Source organism: Callorhinus ursinus, unplaced genomic scaffold (genome assembly GCF_003265705.2).
Source record: "Callorhinus ursinus isolate GAN/ISIS: 27379988/994484 unplaced genomic scaffold, GSC_fseal_2.0 scaffold17, whole genome shotgun sequence".
In the NCBI taxonomy this organism is placed as follows: domain Eukaryota; kingdom Metazoa; phylum Chordata; class Mammalia; order Carnivora; family Otariidae; genus Callorhinus; species Callorhinus ursinus.
This window is the reverse complement of record NW_027397079.1, coordinates 14517799-14524556: the sequence shown is the minus strand read 5'-3', so window position 1 is coordinate 14524556 and position 6758 is coordinate 14517799. Positions and strand designations below refer to the sequence as shown.

Below are 6758 nucleotides of genomic sequence, written 5' to 3'. Positions count from 1 at the left end.
AAGCTGGAACAATGTGAGCGACAAAATCAATAACACGGTTTTGGATTACAATCACAAATAAAATAAATATACATGAGTCCAGTAGTAAGTAAATGACCGAATAAATAAATGTGGAAAAGGAACACGTTTTCCTCAAAGAAGAATTCCAAATAATTTATGCCGATACTTCTCCCTCCAGGAGATGAAGCCCATTCTCCTCCCCACCTTGAGTATGAGCTGGAGTCAGTGACTTGTTTTAAAAAAACAGAGGAGGGAAAAATAGTAACTGTATAGTGGAGAAAGCTGGCAACACGAAGTGATCAAGGTTAATATATTACTAGTGATGTCATATTGAAAACATGTACCCTGATATGATGTCATTAGAAGGGCATTTCACCCTGCATTATGCTCTCCCCAAACCCCTAGCCCCAGTCTAATCATGGGAAAGACATCAGACAAGCCAAGATTGGGAGACATTCTCTAAAACAGGTCATGAAAGACAAGAGAAGATGGAGAAACAATCATAGACCAGAGGGGACCTAGGAGATATGATGACTAAAAGGTATCTCATTGGATTCTGGAACAGAAAAGACACTGATGAAATCTGAACAAAGTCAGGAGTTTAGTGAAGAGTAATGCTCCAGTTAATTTCTTAGCTTGACAAATGGACCACAGTTTTATAAGATTTCCACATTAGGGAAGATTGGGTGAAGGGTGCATGTGAAGAGTCTGTACAATAACTTGTCTATATGGAAACCTAAAATCATTCCAAAGTAGAGAGCTGACTGAAAGAACATTAGCTTAGGTAAACCTAAGACAGCTTTTCTGTGAAATCAAATACTGTCCTGGGACAGGAAATCAGGTGATATCTCCCCTTATGGATATACATATATATTTTTTAAAGTTTTGTGTATGTGTGTTTTAGTAATCTCTCTACCCAGTGTGGGGCGCGAACTCACAGCCTTGAGATCAAGAGTTGCGTGCTCTTCTGACTAAACCAGCGGGGAGCCCTGAGATATCTTTAAATATGCAAAGACAATCATTGCCTTTTACCACAGGTAAGTTGATCCACCTGCATGAGAGGAGACTGCACCATTTGCATCTTGAAATTTCTTCCAAATCTATGATTCTAGCTTGATAAGAATTTAATTTCATTTCATTCATGCAATGTTGGCTAGTAATCTATGAATGCCAGGAAATATCTGTCTTATGATCTATTTGGAAGCATTGTATATTTTGTGTATAACACCTTCATTGTATTATACAATCAAACCTCATGAAATAACATTTTTGGGGACAAATAAGAATAACTGGAATTTTTTTTAAAACTCACGGACAAAAATCTTTAAATAGTATTAATTCTAAATAAATTTTCTTTAGAAAGTTTTTGTGGACGAATAATGCCTTTCAAAAATCCAGTATTCTTGAATAGCTGTTGTGTGTAAGACACCATGCAGTACACTTGGTGAACCGGTGATAGTCACAGGTTAAATGCTCAAAAAAAAATATAATGCTAAAACAACATACACTACATTATTTAAAGTATAAAAGGGAGGCGCATATAAAAACCTATTTAAATATGTAATGCTATACGTCTGTGCACAACCCTTAGCTATAAATTTTTGTTTGTTCTTAAAAGTTCAGTACGATATAGAGGAAATAAAGTCCAACCATTCAGACAGCCAAATAGCAGATGAAACAGATGGACTCTGAATGGCCATAAAGGCCAGAAAATTCTCCTATTTTGGCGCGTCCCTTGTAACTGGCATGGAATGTCCATTCTTCTACCATTGTGGTTGTACGTTGCATAGCCTTATGCTTTTTCATTCTTATATTGACCCATCAAAATTTATATCATGGATAATAGAATAATCATTTATAAAGCACGTAGTTAAAAATAAATATGGAAGATTGAGCACCATAAAACTAATTTGGGCTCAATGCCCAGAGAAATCACATATTGAGATGTTCTTGACTTAAATACGTTCACTAGAGCCACATATTAGCTAAACCTCTGGGCGGGTTTCTGTTTCGCTCTGTAAAGGCGGGGAAATATATCACTGGGCCAGTATTGATTTACACTGAACTGCAGAAAGGTCGTCCATACTCACAATACTTTTGTACACAAACACATACCAGGTAATATACACGTTGTGTTTGCAAACACACAGTGAAAAGTCATGGCCAATCAGATTACCGTTGGCTTGTGAACCATCTGGCTGGTTTTTGTTTTTTTTTTTAGTGAAATAGCTACAAAGTTCACTCCTATGTTTTGCTTTGGTTTCTCAATGCAAAAAAAAAAAAAAAAAAAACAAACGTGTCGACAACAGGGGCTTTTCCTTTTAGCAGAGAGCACTATTGGCCCCCTTTTGAAAAGTCCAAGGTGCAAGCTGGAAGACTCTCCCCACAAAGGGGTGAAGCAACCTCCCAGCGATTGGCCAAGTCCGGCATTTGGTTCCATTGGTGGGTTCCTGGAGGCGTGAATGCATTTGTTACACTGGCTTCATGGAGGGTCAGCACCTCCCCGGCTGTAAGGGTCTGTGAGTACTCAGGACCAGGAGCAGGACCATACACTACAGGAGCAGGTCTAAAGAGCTGCTGAGGAACTGTGAGGAACAGACCAGTCTCGAGGAAAAGGGACACTCTGAAATCCCACCACCCTGGCACATGAAAAGATCCACCTGCAGATCTGACTACTGTTTCAGAATTCCCCAAGTTTCTCCCCTTCCTCCGTCCTTCCCTTTCAGTAAATGTGGAACAGACAGGGGCATGAGTATGGAGAGATGTGTGTGTATTCCTTTTCTTCATTCTTTTTCGGACTGTGTTCTTTTTGTTTTTTTGTTTTGTTTTTTAAAGATTTTATTTATTCATTTGCGAGAGAGACAGAGAGAGAACAAGCAGGGGGAGAGGCAGAGGGAGAGGGAGAAGCAGACTCGCCGCTGAGCACGGAGCCCGATGCAGGACTCGATCCCAGGACCCTGGGATCATGACCTGAGCCGAAGGCAGACGCTTAACCATCTGAGCCACCCAGGCGCCCCAGACTGTATACTTTTCGTGTAGGAATGTCCAGCAATTTTCCTTAGGAGCACGAGCTGAAGCTGTGTGGCCCAGGGGAAAAGCCTAGACCTTGGGAGCCAGAAAGATCTTTGCCGGATTGCTGGCTGCACCACATACTAGCTGGGTGACCCAATCGTCACTTTACTTTGAGCTCCAACGATCTTATTCCTTCCATGGCAACATAAGCACCTTCCTCAGGCCATCGTAGTGAGCACTGAGGTACTGTATCTAAACGTGTCTAACACAGGATTGCACCACAAGAATTGGTTCATTTTTCCCTTCTCCTTTCTTTTCCAGCCTCTACCAGTCTTGTCTGTCTTTGCCTTCCCTCTCTCTGTGTTTAACTCCTTACCCCAACAGGTAATTCGCTTTATCTTGTAAGTACCTTCTAAAATACTTTGTCCTTACTGAATATAAGTTTAAATTTTTTTTAAGTTTCTAATTTAGAAATCTCATGATTTCAAGCATTGCCCCATCTCTGACAACGGCTGTTTAAAAATTGTAGTGGACTTTCTTTTTCCCAACATCTAAATCCTCTTCCTAAATTTGGGTATGCCCGAGTGTGGGAGATTTGATGGAAGGCAGGGAATTCCTCCCACTAGACAACCAGGATGGGAATACGCCACACGTCAACTTAGCCCAGCCAATCAGATGCTCCCGATGTGGTACTGGATTGGGCTCCGCCAATCAGATGCTCCCAGTGTGGTGCTGGATTAGGCTCTGCCAATCAGATGCTCCCAATGAGGTGTGACCAATCAGATGCTCCCAGTGTGGTACTGGATTGGGCTCTGCCAATCAGATGCTCCCAATGAGGTGTGACCAATCAGATGCTCCCAGTGTGGTACTGGATTGGGCTCTACCAATCAGATGCTCCCAGTGAGATGTGACCATGGTGGATGAGTCAAAGAAGCAGGAGAGCGCAGGCAGCGGCAGCGCTGGTCTGCAGATACTGCAAGCTCTGGGGCATGGGTGTCTTGTGCCTGTGGTGGGCCAGGTGGTCAACAGTGGCCAGAGCTCGAGCCACAGATCGCCTCTCAGTTTTCGCGGAAGAGGCCCCCTTCACCCTCAGTCAGCTAATTTCATCCAGGTTCTTCTGGTTTCCTGTTCCAGACTGCTCTTCTGGAGAGAGATCTACAAAGTGAAGCATTCCAAGACCTTTCTAGAGCCATTCTCCGGTTTTGGGTGCCATTGCTTTGGGAATCTGTCTCCTACATAAACGTGAGAGGCTACCACACTTCTCTTAGCAGATGTTCATTGTAGTAGCCTGACTTCGTATCCTTTCCTCTCACATCTTTATTTCCGAGTGACTTGTTGGGTGTGTGCGGGCGTGTGTGCATGCACATCTCCCGTGTGTCTATCTCTTCAGTCTTCTCACAGCAAACTCTGACTTGGAAAAAGTTATCTCTGATTGAAAGACCAATAAAGCCAAAATCAATAGAAAATACAGGATTAAAAGATACTTGTACATCCTAGACATTAAAAAAAAATCTTGCTTTCAAGCATATAAATGCAGTGTTGAATGTTTCCTCACTGCATGTTCTCGAACTTTCTGGGGCTACAATTCCAAAGGTAAGAAACACAACTTAAATAAATGTGCGATCACAGTGGATGTAAAAAGTTTGAAGTCATAATAGGGTGGCTTCCTTTGCATTTTTCAATGCGAGGCATTTTAACTATTAGTTTCTCCTCAGATTGCCGCTCCTGAATTCACCTACCCCTCCAGAGAAAGCCTGCCGTCAGTGCTAGCTCAGAGGAAAACGCTCCTGCTCTGCTTCAGAGTCAGCAACATCTCTTCTTCTCCTGGTCTCTGCTGCTGCCGAGAGCAAACAAAGACACTTACTGACCAAAATTCAATGCGTAGAAGCTAAGCTCATGGAATCTGCCAAGCTGTGTGACCTTGGGGAGTTCTCTCTTGGCACCTCTGTTTCTTTCTCTGGAAAAAGAAGTGGTTGTAATAGTACCTACTTCCCAGGGTTTTTGAGAGTATAAACTGAGTTAAAACATGTGATGTGGTCAGACTTGGTCCAGCATATGGGACGAACTCAGTAAGGATTAGCTATGGTCATGATAACGCATGTCCCTTAGTTCACCAGTGAGGAATTTTCAGATCTCACAGTCTACTATGGGCTGAGTTGGGCCCCCCTCAAATTCATATGTGGAAGTCCTGACCCCCAGTATCTCAAAATGTGACTGTATATGCAGAAAGAGGCTTCAAAAAGGTAATTAGGGTAAAACGAGATCATGTGGACAGGCCCCAATTCAGTGTGACTGGTGTCCTGAGGGGAGAGGAGATCGGGGCACACATACACAGAGGGAAGGTGACGTGAGGAAGACTCAGGAGTAAGATGGCCATCTACAAGCCAAGGAGAAAGGCCTTCGGAAGAAGCCAGTACTGCCAACACCACGATCTTGGACAAGGAGAAAGGCCTTCGGAAGAAGCCAGTACCGCCAACACCACGATCTAGGACTTCAAGCTTTCAGGAAATAAATTTCTTTTTTTTTTTTTAAGATTTGTTATTTATTTATTTGAGAGCAAGAGAGAGCACAGAGGGAGAGCAAGAGGGAGAAGCAGACTCCCTGCTGAGCAGGGAGCCCGATGTGGGACTCGATCCCAGGACCCTGAGATCATGACCTGAGCCGACGGCAGAGGCTTAACTGACTGAGCCACCCAGGCCCCCCGGTTTGTACCTTTTTACCCACTTTGCCAATACCCCCTCCTTCTCACCCCTGGTAACCACAAATCTGATCTCTTCTATTAGGTTTTTTTTTTTTTTTTTGTTTTTTTGGATTCTACATATAAAGTGAAATCATATATATACATCCGCTTCTTTTTCCATTTATTCTTTGATGAATACTTAGTTGGTTCTCATGTTTTGGCCATTGTAAATGTTCATTGCTGCCGTGAACATGAGGGTGATATCTCACTGACATAGTGTTTTCGTTTCCTTCGGATATATCCCCAGAAGTGGGATGGTTGGATCATATAGTAGTTCTATTTTTAATTTTTTGAAGAACCTCAATACTGTTTTCTGCAGTGGCTGCACCAATTTACATTCCCACTGACAGTGCATGAGAGTTCTCTTTTCTCCACATCCTCATCAACACTTGTGTATCTCTTGTCTTTTTGATGATGGCCATTCTCACAGGAGTGAGGTGATATCTCCTTGTGGTTTTGACCCCATATTATCCACATTAATTTGTGGAACTGAGGATAATAATTGGGGTGCTTGCATCCCTCATTCTTCTTAGGCATATTTATAAAACTTCAAGAATACCATGGCCCTGCACTCCCTATTGCAATGGTCAATGCCTAGTGTCACTCCTTAGAAAGTGTCAGGCGTCCAAGACTCAAGTCCATTGCAACCAAATTCATTTCCAGTGAGGCTAATAACTCGTGCATAAGTATTAGAATTACTGTGTGAAATCCCACACAGCAATGAAAAGGAAATAGCACCTCACTTCCATCTTGTTCTTGGGCACTCCAAGATCCACGGGTTCCCAATGGCAGATGTTCAGCAGACAGAGAACTAATTCTTGGTGGAGAAGGATGGATCTGCGTGAAGAGGGAAATTTTGGAGTTTTCCACACCCGGAGACAAACAGCGGTGCTGATGGAGGAGCTGTCAGCCATGGAGGCAGGAGAGGGGACAGCCCAAGGAGAATCGCCTGAGAGATCCCGATCTGGCGACCAGCACTTAGATAAATGAGAGATTCAAGACAAAA

General features: G+C 42.9%; 1 long non-coding RNA gene across 1 annotated transcript; it reads left to right on the top strand.

Annotated features, from left to right (window-relative positions):
• The first annotated feature begins 426 nt into the window (after positions 1 to 426).
• Positions 427 to 5485, top strand: LOC141374379 (uncharacterized). Its single transcript, XR_012381203.1, has 3 exons — positions 427 to 541; positions 905 to 1037; positions 4728 to 5485. It is a non-coding gene; the product is annotated as an uncharacterized lncRNA (long non-coding RNA).
• The last annotated feature ends 1273 nt before the right edge of the window (positions 5486 to 6758 follow it).